The sequence below is a fragment of the Rhinopithecus bieti genome, unplaced genomic scaffold (assembly GCF_001698545.2).
Source record: "Rhinopithecus bieti isolate Rb0 unplaced genomic scaffold, ASM169854v2 scaffold_61298, whole genome shotgun sequence".
NCBI lineage: Eukaryota > Metazoa > Chordata > Mammalia > Primates > Cercopithecidae > Rhinopithecus > Rhinopithecus bieti.
Window position 1 is genome coordinate 1,558,445 of NW_016823727.1, and position 15,577 is coordinate 1,574,021.

The window sequence follows — 15,577 nt, forward strand, 5'->3', positions numbered from 1 at the left end:
GCTCACTGCAAGCTCCGCCTCCCGGGTTCCCGCCATTCTCCCGCCTCAGCCTCCGAGTAGCTGGGACTACAGGCGCCCGCCACCGCGCCCGGCTAGTTTTTTGTATTTTTAGTAGAGACGGGGTTTCACCGTGTTAGCCAGGAGGGTCTCGATCTCCTGACCTCGTGATCCACCCGCCTCGGCCTCCCAAAGTGCTGGGATTACAGGCTTGAGCCACCGCGCCCGGCCAATATGTCTTAAACCAATATTTAATGTCCTACTTAATAGTGAAACATTAGAGATTCCCTTTAAAATAAAAAAACTAAGATGATATTTATTATTGTTCTAGAATTTCTTGTCAATGCAATAAAGCATGAAACATATGAAATATAGCTGATAGTAGGAAGTAAAAAGTTTTTTAAAAATAAACAACATAATTACATACCAACAAAAAAGAAACAAATGTATGGTAATATTCCTAAACTTATTGACCACTCAGTAACGTTGTGGGTTTATACATGAAGCATAATAGCTTTATTATATACCAGCAACAATCTGTTAGATATAATAGAGAAAGTGCTTCTAGTTATAATAACAGCAAAAGAGCATAAAACCTTTAGAAAAACTCTTACAGCACATTGCTGGAATAAGTAAATAATGGAATTTACTAGGAGATATTTTTTTAAAATTTTGAACAAAGGAGGTATCAGGTTTGTGGATATAAGAACATTGAATATTTTACATGTATTATTTTTCTCCAAGTTATTTTGTAAATTATATGTTAAGCCCATGTAGTTCTGCAGAAAAAGTTCATTGCTACATTTTCTCTGGGAGCTCAGTTTGGTAGTGTGTGAGGAAAGCCTTGAAAGAGTCTCTGTCCTTTAGGGTGTAAGGAACAGAAAACCTGGTAAAAATGGTGTACACAGAAAGAAGTTTAGGTTTATCATCTCACTGTCCAGAGGTGGAGTGTCTCCAGGAAATGCAGCAGCTCAAAAACATCACAAAGGACATGAGTCTTCCCTTTTCCTTCTCCGCTATCCTGAGTACATAGCTTGTTCCCATAGACTTAAGTCCTCGTAGTTAATATGGCTGCATCAGTTTCGGGCATCGCATCTTTTTACAATCATATCTAGAGTTGAGAAAAGGAACCATTCCTTCTTGCATGGGTATTTGTGAAGAAAACCTTTTCCAAGAGCTCCCAAAAGACCTTTTCTCATGTCTTACTGGCCAGAATTGCATTAAATGGCCTATACTAAAACAGGTGGTGAGTTAGATTTAGGTGGTAGCTTAGACTATCAGGATTCTCCTTTCTCTTCCTTGTTGGGAAGAGGCTCCTCACTCTGAGCACATGGTAGAACGTAGGGTGAACAATGGAACAAAATGTGTCTCTACCAGCAATGAAGACGTGTGTGTGTGTGTGTGTGTGTGTGTGTGTGTGTGTAGGTGTAGGGGGACTGGCTTTGACTAGCAGTCTATACTCTTTGAATCAAGAATTTCAGTTCTAGAAGCTTATTTTAAAGAAATAAGCACAGAGTTGAACATAGCTTTCTGTACTCAAATGAACAATAATACTTACAATAATGAATAAATAACTTCATTATTAATTAATTAGAAACTACAGAAATATATGGCACAGGTTTAAATTATTGTACATCCATGATAAATAGAATATTTAAACCATTAAAAATTACGTTTTCAGACACTAATGGCATAAGAAAAGCTCTATTAAATGTTTTCGGTGGGAAGAGAAAGATACGGAATTAAAATTAAGTGGATTTCATTTTCATTCAGTCACACTAATATACTGAAGATTGGGGAAAAACACCACCAGAATGTTGGTTTTATTCTAGTGATAAATTATGGGCGATTTTCTCCTTTTCTGTATTTTCTGACTTTCTCCAATACTTTTAAGATCAGAATAATTAACAGCACTAAAATCACACGCTTCAATTGTATCAGTTAGATTTTGCTGGATAACAAACTATCCTAAAATGCGGTGATGTAACTATTTAGCCCATGGTTCTGTAGGCAAGCAATGTGGGCTGGGCTCATGTGGGCAGTTGTCTTCTAGGCTGGGCTGGCTCATCTTTATACCACATATGTTCTTGTTCTCCAGCAGCTAGCCTTGACTTGTTTTCATGGCTGTAAAGCAGGGAGCAGAAGAAAGCAGAGCCTCGTGGGGCTGGGTTCAGGACTGGCATATTGCCAACTCTGCCACTTAATGTTGGCTAAAGCAATCCACGTGGCCAGCCCAGCTTCAAGGTTTGGTAAACAAACTCCCTTGATGAAAGAAGCCACATAATCACACTGAGTAAAGGCTGTGGGTACAAGGGAGTGGGATGGAGGATTTGGGGCCTTTTTTGCAAGCAATCTATCACTTCATCTTAAAAAGAAAGAAAACAGCAACAAGAGTCTTACCCAAAGATTCAACAAATAAAATGTGAACTAAAAGTCATACATTTAGGTGATGAGAACTTTATTTTTTAAGACAGAATGTCACTTTGTCTCAAAATCATATAGTTCACTGCAGTCCAAAATTCCTGGGCTCCAGTGGATTCTCCCACCCCAGCCTCCCCTCCTGCCTCAGCCTCCCCTCCTGCCTTAGCCTCCCCTCTTGCCTCAGCCTCCTGAGTAGCTGGGAGCACAGGCATATGCCACCATACCTAGCTAACTTTTTATTTATTTATTTTTAAAGATGGGGTCTTGCTATGTTGCCCAGGCTGGTCTAGAACTCCTGGCCTCCCAAAGCACTGGGATTATAAGCATGAACCACTGCGTCTGGTTGATGAGAACTTTTAAATAAGTGCTTTCCTTTAAGATGTTGGGTAAGATTTTATCTTTCTTATTCATGACTGGTTGAGAGTTTCGTGACAACTTATCTCTTGAGGTAGCACTAAGCATTTAATCAAGAAAGAGGAGAAAGCAAAACCTCTCTGTAAATGAATTAATATTGATGCACTCTCAGAATTTGTTCTTTGGGTATGTTAATAACTCATTCTGTGCAGGTCTTCAAAGTGCTGAGTGATGGGACCATAGCCAGAAGCAACAGGCTGAAGCCTTGCCATGCTTGGAGGCTTATCACTTTTCATCCAGGTCCTCGCAGCAGTGGGAATTAGGAAAGACCCTTGGGGTACAGCCTCCAGTGAATAACTAGAGGATACATGCTGGTCCTCCTGGATGCATAGTCATCATGGCTATGGTATTCATTAGTGAGAGAGGCTCTGATGCATCCCAAACTCTGGGCAACCTCAGGGATTTTGTGGGAACCTGAAGCCTTAGTGTACATGTGCTACATCTTCTTGGAGCATTGCTTTGTTTGGTTTATGGTTTTGTTTTGTTTTTTTTTTTTGAGATGGAGTCTCACCTTATCGCCCAGGCTAGAGTGCAGTGGTGCGATCTCAGCTCACTGCAGCCTGCGCCTCCTGGGTTCAAGCAATTCTCCTACCTCAGCCTCCTCAATACCTGGGATTATAGGCGCCTGCCACCACACCCAGCTTATTTTTGTATTTTTAGTAGAGACGGGGTTTTACCCTGTTGGCCAGGCTGGTCACGAACTCCTGACCTCAGGTGATCCACCCACCTCGGCCTCCCAAAGTGCTGGGATTACAGGCATGAGCCACTACACCCAGCCTAATATGAATATCTTAAACAACATGGTATGTTTATCAAAATGAAAACATTTACCTTGGTACAACACTATTAACTTTAGTTGTTAACTACATACTTTATTCACACTTTCCCAGTTTTTCCTCGAATGTTATTTTCTGTTCCAGGATCCAATCCACATTGTATTTAGTTGTCATGTCTCCTTAGTCTCATCCAATGTATGATACTTTCATCTTCCCTTGTCTTCTATAGCTGCTATAGTTTGGATGTTTGACCCTTGCTAATCTCATGCTGAAATCCGATTTCCAGTGTAGGAAGTGAGTGCCTAATGGGAAGTGTTTGGGTCATGGGAGTGGATCCCCAGTAAATAGCTTGGTGCTGTCCTTGTGATAATGAGTGAGTTTTCACTCTGCTAGTTCCCATGAGAGCTGGTTGCTAAAAAGAGCCTACCCCCCGTACTCTGTTTCTCATTCTTTTTTTGAGATAAGGTCTTGTTTTTTGGCCCAGGTTGAAGTGGACTGGCATGATCATGGCTCACTGCAGCTTCAACCTCCTGGACTCAAGAGATCCTCCCACCTCAACCCCCCGAGCAGCTGTGACTAAGGCATGTGTCACCTCGCCCAGCTAATTTTTCTATTTTTTGTAGAGATGGGGTTTCACCATGTCGCCCAGGCTGATCTCAAACACCTGGGCTCAACAGATTCTCCCCTTTTGGCCTCCCAAAATGTTGGGATTACAAGCATGAGCCACTGTGCCCGGCCCCTCTCCTCTCTCTTGCTTCTCCTCTCACCATGTGATCTCTGCACACACCAGTTCCCTTTCACCTTCTGTCATGAGTGGAAGCAGCCTGAGGCCCTCACCAGAAGCAGGTGCTGGCCCCATGCTTCTTGAGTATCCTGCAGAACCATGAGCCAAAAAAACAGTTGTTGCTTTATAACAACACTAAATGGACTGAGACATATGACCTTGACACTTTTGAAGAGTAGTATTCAGGCATTTTGTAGAATGTTCTTCCATTTGGGTTTGTCTAGTGTCTTCTCAGGATTAGATTGAGGTTATGGACTTTGGGGACAAATACAGTTCAGGTGATATGCTGTTCTCACTGCGGCCTGTGAAGGAGTACATGATGTCAAGATGGCTTGTTACTGGTGATGTTAACCTCACTTAGCTATCAAGTCATCATGTCTGCTAGGTTTCACTACTGTAAGGTTACTGTCTTTCTCTTTCTATCATTTATTAATTAGAGAGGAATCACCAAGTCCAGCCCACACTCAGGGCATGGGGAGATTAAGTTCCACCTCTTGGAGGAGTATCAAAGAGTCTGTGGACATATTTTAAAACCACCACAGTAATTAATATTTATATTAGTATTCAGGAAGGAGATATTTTAAGGTTGTGCAAATAATGTTCCTCCATAAAGTTTCACACATTGATTTTAGCTTCATCAGTGGATCTTGTTGGAGCAGTTATTACTATGGTGTTCTAATCATGATTTTCTCTTTTCTTTCTTAAAAAAATTTGTAAACTGTCGAGTTCTGTATTAATGTCCGTAATCCTGCTGTTACCGAAAGTGCAACAGCTGATCATTCCCTGGATCACTGAAGGCCATAATTTTTTTTAGGGCAAACATTTCTGCTCCAGTGAAATACAGGTGATTTTCTATTTTCCTAGTTCCTTCTACAAGTATTAATTAGAATTCTTTTGCAAGGAAGATCTGTCCCTTTTGCTATATTTACTTAGTCACTTATTTATTTCGGTGTAGGCTCACAGATACTTGTTTTATTCTATGATCTTATACTACTATCTGTTTTGTTTGTTTGTTTGTTTTTTCCCTCTAATTTGTTCCAGCTTTGGCTATTGGGAACTCCTTCAGTTTGGCTTATATGTCCATTTGACATGCCCCATCTTTCTTCTTTTTTCCTTTTTCACCCTTGCCTTTTTAAAAAAGCACCTCCCTTGCTTTCTGGCATTCTAAGATGTCCAGGTTCATCTTGCATTTTCCTTGCTGCAGTTCAAAGGGGACAGAAAGGGCTGGTGGGTGTGCACGTAAACATAGGGTGGCCTAGAGTCAGCCATTTCTTCAAGGAACACTGGTCTCTTGGAGGTCATCTGGAGGATGGTACTGAGAAACCAACATCCAGATACTAGGTGTGCTTGTTGCTACAGGGACATCACAGCTTCAAGGCTGCCTGAGTGGACAAAGCTGGGAAATATATGTGACATATACACCCATATATAGTATACATATATTATATATACACACACACACCACTGCATTTCTGTATCTGTGTGTGTATATAAAACAATGTCAGCCGGGCATGGTGGCTCACGCCTGTAATCCCAGCACTTTGGGAGGCTGAGGTGGGCGGATCACGAGGTTAGGAGTTCGAGACCAGCCTGGCCAATATGGTGAAACCCCGTTTCTACTAAAAATACAAAAAATTAGCCAGACGTGGTGGCGCACACCTGTAATCCCAGCTACTCGGGAGGCTGAGGCAGGAGAATCACTTGAACCCAGGAGGTGGAGATTGCAGTGAGTTGAGATTGTGCCACAGACTCCAGCCTGGGAGACAGAGTAAGACTCTGTCTCAAAAAAAACCAAAAACCAAACAAACAAACAAAAATCAGTGCCATGAGTCATACTGATATTGCAACATCACTTTTACTCAGTAACTTTTTGGAGAACATGATTTTAAAAAATTTTTTTAATGAGAATAAACTTGTACAGTTGATCTATTAGAATGGCATTTGGCCACAAGCAAGAGTTAGCCACGCAGGGGTCCACATTCCTCACAGTCATCCTTGGAATAAGGGAGGCTGGCCTGGGCGCAGAAACCAGAACCATCTCCTTGGCTTTCCTGGCTCTTTCTCCATGGCCGCAGATGGCTGCTATAGCAGCACTAAAGGCAGTGGAAGGGTCAAAAGGCTTCTTTTGTGTGATATGGTTTGGATATTTGTCCCTGCCCAAATCTCATGTTGAAATGTAATCCCCAATGTTGGAGGTGGGGCCTGGTGGGGGAGGTGTTTGGGTCATGGGGCAGATCCCTCATGTCTTGGTGCTGTCCTTGTGATAGTGAGTAAGTTCTCATGAGATCTGGTTGTTTAAGTTTGTGGCACCTCTGCTCCAACTCACTCTTGTCCCTGCATTCACCATGTGACATGCCTATTCCCATTTTGCCTTCTGCCATGAGTAAAAGCTCCCCGAGGCCTCCCTGGAAGCTGTGCTCAGGATGCCGGTGCCATGCATGTACAGCCTGCAGAACTGTGAGCCAGTTAAACCTCTTCTTTTTATAAATTACCCAGTGTCAGGTATTCCTTTATAGCAGTGCAAGAATGGCCTAATACACTTTGCACAAACCTGTGTCTTTTTTTTTTTTTTTTTTTTTTGAGACAGAGTTTCGCTCTCGTCGCCCAGGCTAGAGTGCAATAGCGTGATCTCGGCTCACTGAAACCTCTGCCTCCCAGGTTCAAGTGATTCTTCTGCCTCAGCCTCCTAAGTAGCTGGGATTACAAGTGTGTGCCACCATGCCCAGCTAATTTTTGTATTTTTAGTAGAGATGGGATTTCACCACGTTGGCCAGTCTGGTCTCAAACTCCTGATCTCAGGTGATCCGCCTGCCTTGGCCTCCCAAAGTGCTGGGATTACAGGTGTGAACCACCGCACCTGGCCAAACCTATGTCTTTTTATTGGGAAAGGAAGGCTTTCCCTGCTGACCTCCCTGTTTAGTGAGACCCGAGTTATACTTGCCTTTGACTTGTCACTGGCCAAAGAGAAGGAGAAAACCAAAGAAAAGGTTGAATCCTATCATGATTCACTTTCTGAGGCTGAGAGAGGGACCTGTCCTCCCTCAGGTTGGGTTCAAAGGGGACACAAAGGGCTGCTGGGTGCGCACGTATATATAGGGTGGCCTAGGATCAGACTTCTTAGGAACTTTTAAAGATAGGAGATAGTTAGTGCCTACCTTCCAGGAGGAGAGACAGAGACACAGAAAGGTTAATACACTGGCCAAAAGTCACAGAGTAAGTGCTGGAGCCAGGGTTGGAAGTCAGAGAGTGTGGTTCCACAGTCTATAGACACACACTAGCCACAGGCACGTTGGATACAGTACACTCTGGGATCTGGACCTGTAGGAATGCAGGCCCATGTTGAAAAGGTGCCAACCCCTCTGGCTCATTGTGGGTCCTGGCCGTCCACATTGCAGGGTCACTTTTTTGACTGAGATGTTTTCTGTTACAGTTGTTCCTTAGAAAAAGTGAAGAGGTACCCCTGTCCATTACACCTTAATTTGACTTGGCCTTCTGGATCATTTTATATGTTGACATTTGCCCAAGAGGAGCCTGGGGATTGGACTAGAACTTTTCTTTGCTCTTTTTTTTTTTTTCCCCTCCCTTGGGCTATAAAATTTTACTGGCAGGTCAGGGGAAGAGCCAGGGGTAAGGGTTCCTTCCTTCCCATCCCCCTACCCAGGAGACATGCTCTTAGGAGAGCAAAGGCCCCGGAGCCTGCCGCCTCAGAGGACCTTGGAGGTGGACAGGTTGTTGTAGTGATCTTCCTGGCCCTCGAGCAGGCTGCAGTAGGTGGTGATCTCCTGCTCCAGGAGCTGCTGGTACTCCTGATTCTGGTACTCCTGATTCTGCCACTCACCATCAGCTTGCACATCATTGGGCTTTAATACTGCTGATCAGTGCCTGGATCTGTGCCAGTTGGCCTCCAGAGCACACCTCTGTTTCTGCCAGTGTGCTTTCCAAGGGAGTTTTCATGCTGAGCCGCAACTGCAACTCAAGACCCTGGAGGGTGCACCACAGGTCAGTGACCTCGGACCTGCTTACCTGGAGTTGTTCTGTGTGGCCAGTGACCTCCCGGTTCAGTTCCTCAGTCCAGCTGGTGAACCAGGCTTCAGCATCCTTCTGGTTCTACTTGGCCATGACCTCATATTAGCTTTACCTGTCACTCGGGATCTTGGCAGGTCAGAGCTGAATCCACCTCCACATTGACCTGGTCTCCCATTTGGCCCCTCAGGACATTGATTTCCTCCTCGTGGTTCTTCTTTGGGTAGGCCAGCTCTTCCTTCAGGCCTTTGATCTGTGCCTCCAGGTCAGTCCTGGCCGGGGTCACCTCGTCCAGCACCCATACTTGGTTCGGACATCATCTGCGGCCAGATGGGTGTTGTCGATCTGTAGCACAATCCTGGAGTTCTCAATGGTGGCACCAAGAATCTTGTCCCGCAGGTCCTCGATGGTCCTGTAGTAGTGGCTGTAGTTGCGGGAGGGCCTGGGCCCCTGCTTCTGCTACTGGTCACGGAGCTTCACCTCTAGCTTGCTGTTGGGTGCCTCCGGGGCATGCACCTTGTCCAAGTAGGAGCCCAGGCGATCGTTGAGGTTCTGCATGGTGAGCTTCTCATTGCCCGCAAGCAGCCCGTTGGACCAAGCTAGGATGCCGCTGTAGCCCCCGAAGGAGGATGAGGACACAGAGCGGGCAGAGGACATGGATATGCCATGGCCACCGGAGCCCCGATGCCTGCTGAGGGGCTGGAACTTTTCTAGTGAGCACTAGAGAGCACAGTCCAGCTCGCAGGCAGCCACAGTGCTAAAGGAAGGAGTAGCCATTAGGACAGTTGTGTGCTTGTCCTGGCCCGTCACTACAAAGATTTGTGACCTCAGGCAAAGTCCTGAATCAGATGGTCTTAAGACAGTGTATCATCTCATGTGACTTTGATGGAACAGACATACAGTCCCCCTTTTTCTGTCTCATTTCCCTCATCCGTGAAATAGGAGAACTGTGGGGAGTGATCTGGATAAACCTTAACATACTGGTCAGAGGAGAGTGGGGCTCTGAACAGAGCTGGGAGGCCCCCAGTACTTCTCTCAGCTATCTGTTCCGTGTCTCCTGTCCACTCCTTCATGTGAGCTACAAGGAATCTCTGCAAAAGGGTAAGGTGGGAACTCAAACTGGGAGGAGTGGAGACTGAAGACAAGCCAGGAAGATATGTGCTGAGAAAGATGCCAGATGAACTCGATCTCAGACCCCACGGCGCGTTCTCTGTGGGCCCTGGCTCGCGTCTGTCTGTCGGTGATCTCAGAGTCAGCAGATCTATTTCTCACATCTGGATGCCAAAAAGCAGGAAATCCCTGGTCCTGGCTGGGATTGGGGGATGATCTCAGATGTGGAGACAGGGCAGCAGGCCCTCAGATGGGCTTCCAAGCAAGTCTTGTCCCCAGTAGGAGCCCATGATTCCTCTTTTCAGCCACTTGGATCTTTTGCTTTTTAGTTTTGGTGACTGATCTTCTGTCCCAGCCAGGGGAAAAAAATTTCTGCACAGAGGCTTGCTCCAGGATTCTCTTTCTTCTTCTTTTTTTAACTAGGGACTGCTGACGTCGTCACTTCTGTTTTGTTTTCTTTTGGAATTTATTCCTGTTTTACAGAGTCCTTCCCTGGCCTGATGCTCTCAGGCATAGCTTGGTGGTTAAGCTTCCGCCTTCCCCCTAAGTATTGTTCTCTTCCCAGACACAGGCACTCCCCGCTTGGCTGTCTGAGTAAACACAAGCCCTGCCTCTTGGGATTCTACCTAATAGCCCTTTTGACGTTTGGGGCCTGGCCTGGTATCAAGTGTCTTCTTTTAAAACACACCGGGGCCTATCATGGGGAGGGGGGAAGGGGGAGGGACTGCATTGGGAGTTATACCTGATGTAAATGATGAGTTGATGGGTGCTGACGAGTTGATGGGTGCAGCACACCAACATGGCACAAGTATACATATGTAACAAACCTGCACGTTATGCACATGTACCCTAGAACTTAAAGTATAAAAAAAAAAAAAAAAAAAAAAAAAAAAAAACACCCATGGGCTGGGCTCTGAGTCCAGGAGTTTAAGGCCAGCCTGGGCAACACGATGAAACCTCATCTCTTCAAAAATACAAACATTAGCTGGGTGTGGGGGCATGCACCTGTGGTCCCAGCTATGGGCGGTGGGGGCTCTGGAGCAGGAGGATTGCTCCAGCCTGGGAGGTGTAGATTGCAGTGAGCTGTCATCGCACAACTGCATTCCAGCCTGGGTAACAAAGCAAAACCCTGTCTCAAAAAATAAATAAAAAAGAAAATAAAATAAAAAACAGCCTTTAAAACCTACATTTATTTTGATTTCTAAAGCAATACATGTCTGCTGTGTAAAATTTGGGAAGTAAAAGTAATAAAGAAGACAATAAAGATCCACCTTAATCCTAGTGCCCAGAGAATTAATGTTTCATGCATTTTATTTCACTTTCTTCTGGAAGTATGTATATACATGTGGGTATGAATATTTAACATAGTTGGAGCCATGGTTTATAACACATTTTGCTTTTATGTTCTTGCTAACCCCTGTTAATATGACCCTAGCCATGTCTCTGAATTTTTTGAAGTTAAATTATGGTCTACTTATTTAATGATCATACACTTATTTTCTACCTTTTGTACCTATCATCCCTTCTTCACTCTCATTCCCCTGTCTGTTTTAGGATGATGATGAGGAGGAGGAGGAGGAGGAGGATCAGTGATGAGGAGGAGGAGGAGGAGGAGGATCAGTCATATAGAAACTCTCGGTATTGATACATTCATGCTTGGAGTGCTCTGTAAGGTTGATGCTGTTACTATCCTCTTATTAATGGATGAGAAAACGGAAGTTAAGGAAATTGTCCAGGTTGCATGCCCTAGTAAGGGACAGAACTGGATTCGAACTTTGACACTAGCTTAGAGTCTAGACTAGCCTCCCTTGATATTCTTCTTGTGAGCACTTCTTTTCTGGGTCGAAGATAACATGATAGCATTTTCCAGATTTTGTGGATAAAGCTGGGTGTTAGTCTTGGCCTGGCCACTTCCATCCTCTGTGGCCTTTGGTAAGTTATTTCACCTCTCTAGATCCCTTGAGCCTTTTTGGGTCTCAGGGTCTATGACTTTGTAGTGGAAAGAAAACAGAACAGAGACAACATTCAAGGGCAGACCCAGAATGACAGGAACATCGTTGTTTACTTGATTTCGGGGACACTTACATTTGGCTCTAAAAGACTTTTCTGTGAGGAAGTTGGTTTTCTCCACACTTTACTAAAGCAGGAGCTAGGTGGTGCCCAGGAGAAGTCCCCACAGGGGCTGTGAGGTTTTCTTGTATGCTAAGTTAGAGCGGTTCTCACGAAGGGTAAGCCCCATGACATGTTTCCCTTGAGTGTACTGAGGTCACAGGGCTTCTGTGACTCACCAGCAAGTGTGGGGAGTAAAAGGCATGTGTCCCTCCCTGGCACAGGCACCTGCCCCCTGCCATGTTGTGGCATGATCTTTGAGGTGTGTGCCCAGCCAGCTAAAGTAGGGTTCTTTAGTCACATTGTGTGCTGCTGGGCGAGTGAGGCGGGCTGGGCAAGCCAGAGGTGACTGCTCTGCTTTTCCTGACATCAGTGATGGGACTGTCTTGCTTGGTGGCACAGATATTTTTCCAGGGTTCTGTCCCTCCACCCACTGACCACAAAAGAAAAGAGAACAAGAAGACCCTTGTCTTACAAAATAAAAGTTTACCCCATGCAGTTTCCCTTCCCTTTTCATGTAGATGTTACAAAGCAAAAACACACCCCTACAGCGAGGGGTTTTTGAACTTGGCTGGGTTTCAGCTGTCACCCAGGAAGCAGCCAGCACTGTACGTGGCCCTTTGCTTTACTCTGCAGGTGTTGGTGATTCTCGGGTGCAATGTCTGGCAATTGTGTTTCTCTGCCAGGTCCTCTGCACATGGCTTTCTTTGTTTAGTGTTATTTCCCCTGTTTGCCAGGCTTCTCTGAGGAGATACTGACATTTTTTCTTTGTCCAGTTCTCTTACCCTAGAAACAAACAAAAACTGCACCTTTTAAAAATGTTTGTTTTCCTATGGTTGATTTGGAAAATACCTTGCTTTAGCCAGGGAATAGTACAGCTTTTGTTCTGTTAGTGAAATGATCTGGGGATTTTATTTCCAAGTATAAGGTCCCTAAGATAATGAATGAGGGTTATAAGGAAGGGAACATGGTTATGTTTGGGAAGTGAATTAAATTGAATATAGCAATGATGAAGCACTAAATGTATGTCAGGAACATACACATGTCAGTCAAGTTTTCAAGTCTCCCAAGGAAACTACAGTCATAGTGATGGTAATGATGATGTATTGATAATAAAGATAATAACATCAGCATTTGTTATTTACCATGTGCTGTTAATAGATAGTGTGCTAGTTTAAAACAACTCTGTTGGATGTATTATTTTTGTTGTATAGGAACAAGAAACTGAAACTCAGTCTAAGTAACATGCTCAAGTCAGCTGGTAAGTAGGAGTGCTGTGTTTTAGACACAGGTTGAGTCCACAGTTCCAACCCTTAATCTCCAGGCAAAACTGCCTTCAAAATCATATTTTAAGAGATCTTGGGCCGGGTGAGGTGGCTCACGCCTGTAATTGCAGTGCTTTGGGCCAAGGCAGGTGGATCATTTCAGGTCAGGAGTTCCAGACCAGCCTGGCCAACATGATGAAACCCTGTCTCTACTAAAAATACAAAAATTAGCTGGGCATGGTGGCAGGCGCTTATAGTCCCAGTTACTTTGGAGGCTGAGGCAGGAGAATTGCTTGAACCCAGGAGGCGGAGGTTGCAGTGAGCTGAGACTGTGCCACTGCACTCCAGCCTGGATGACAGAGCAACACTCCGTCTCAAAAATTAATAATAATTAAAAAAAGAGATCTGGGTATTTTAGCTTTAATTGAAAAAATAATAGATAGAGTCTTGCTATGTTTCCTAGGCTGATCTCAAACTCCTGGGCTCAAGCATTTTTCCTGCCTTGGCCTCCAGAGTAGCTGGGACTACAGGTGTGCACCATTGTGCCTGACTTATAGCTTTACATTTTGAGATACCCAAAGAAAGTGCTTTTGATAAATAAAATTGAAGAAGGAAATGTATTCTTTCTCTCCACTTTGTTTCTATCTTTGGATTGCCTATGACTCATAATAAATATGACTGGAATATCTGCCCTCTGAACTGAGCCCACAACTTTATTGAGGTGTAATTTACATATCTAAAGTCCATCCATTGTAAATACATTGTTTTTTAGTGAATTTGTAAGAGTTGTGCAACATCTCCATGATCCATGTTTAGAACATGCCCATCACTGCACAAAGTGGCCTTGTGCCCATTTGCGGTTAGTCTTTGCTCCCACCCCCAACCCCAGGCAACCACTAATCCACTTTCTGTCTTTATACGTTTGCTTTTGCTAGAAATTTCATATAAGTGGAATCATTTAATATAGGATTTTGTGACTGGCTTTTCCTCGCTTAGCATGTTTTTGACACTTATCACTGTTGTAATGTACATTGGTAGTTCCCTTTTATTGCTGACTATCTCATTATGTGGATATACCACATCTTGTTAACTCATTCACCAGTTGATGGACATTTGAGTTGTTTCTACATTTTGGCTATTATGAATAATGCTGCTATAATCATTTGTATGCAAGTTTTTGTGTAGACAAATGTTTTTATTTCTCTTGGGTAGACACCTAGAATTGTCATTTCTGGGACGTATGGTAGATATATGTTTAACCTTTTGAAAAGCTGTTACGGTGCTTTCCATGGTGACTGCACCATTTAACCTTCCCGTCTCTGGGGTATGAGGGGGTTCCAGTTGCTCCACATCCCATTCTACACTTGATATTGTCTGTTGTTTTGATTATAGCCATTCTGGTGGGTGTGTAGTGGTATCTCATTGTGGTTTTAATTTGCATTTCTGTAATGACTAATGATATTGAGCATTTTTGCATGTGCTTATCAGCTGTTTATATATATATTTTTTATTATACTTTAAGTTCTAGGGTACATGTGCACAACATGCAGGTTCGTTACATATGTGTACATGTGCCGTGTTGATGTGCTGCACCCATTAACTCATCATTTACATTAGGTATGTCTCCTAATGCTATCCCTCCCCCCTCACCCCACCCCATGACAGACCCTGGTATGTGATGTTCCCCATCCTGTGTCCAGGTGTTCTCATTGTTGAATTCCCACCTATGAGTGAGAACATGCGGTGTTTGGTTTTCTGTCCTTGCGACAGTTTGCTGAGAATGATGGTTTCCAGCTTCATCCATGTCCCTACAAAGGACATGAACTCATCCTTTTTTATGGCTGCAGAGTATTTCATGGTGTATATGTGCCACATTTTCTTAATCCAGTCTGTCACTGATGGACATTTGGGTTGGTTCCAAGTCTTTGCTACTGTGAATAGTGCCACAATAAACATACATGTGCATGTGTCTTTATAGCAGCATGATTTATAATCCTTTGGGTATATACCCAGTAATGGGGTGGCTGGGTCAAATGTTATTTCTAGTTCTGGATCCTTGAGGAATTGCCACACCATCTTCCAGAATGGTTGAACTAGTTTACAGTCCCACCAACAGTGTAAAAGTGTTCCTATTTCTCCACATCCTCTCCAGCACCCGTTGTTTCCTGACTTTTTAATGATCGCCATTCTAACTGGTATGAGATGGTATCTCATTGTGGTTTTGATTTGCATTTCTCTGATGGCGAGTGATGATGAACATTTTTTCACGTGTCTGTTGGCTGCATAAATATCTTCTTTTGAGAAGTGTCTGTTCATATCCTTTGCCCACTTTTTGATGGGGTTGTTTGATTTTTTCTTGTAAATTTGTTTAAGTTCTTTGTAGATTCTGGATATTAGCCCTTTGTCAGATGGGTAGATTGTAAAAATTTTCTCCCATTCTGTAGGTTGCCTGTTCACTCTGATGGTAGTTTCTTTTGCTGTGCAGAAACTCTTTAGTTTAATTAGATCCCATTTGTCTATTTTGGCTTTTGTTGCCATTGCTTTTGGTGTTTTAGTCATGAGGTTCTTGCCCATTCCTATGTCCTGAATGGTATTGCCTAGGTTTTCTTGTAGGGTTTTTATGGTTTTAGGTCTAACATTTAAGTCTTTAATCCATCTTGAATTAATTCTTGTATAAG

The 15,577-nt window shown here is 43.8% G+C and overlaps 1 pseudogene; it reads right to left on the reverse strand.

Annotated features, from left to right (window-relative positions):
- Nucleotides 1–8,096: 8,096 nt before the first annotated feature.
- The window catches only part of LOC108521784 (keratin, type I cytoskeletal 19-like), an 80,943-nt pseudogene continuing 73,462 nt past the window's right edge, over nucleotides 8,097–15,577 (reverse strand).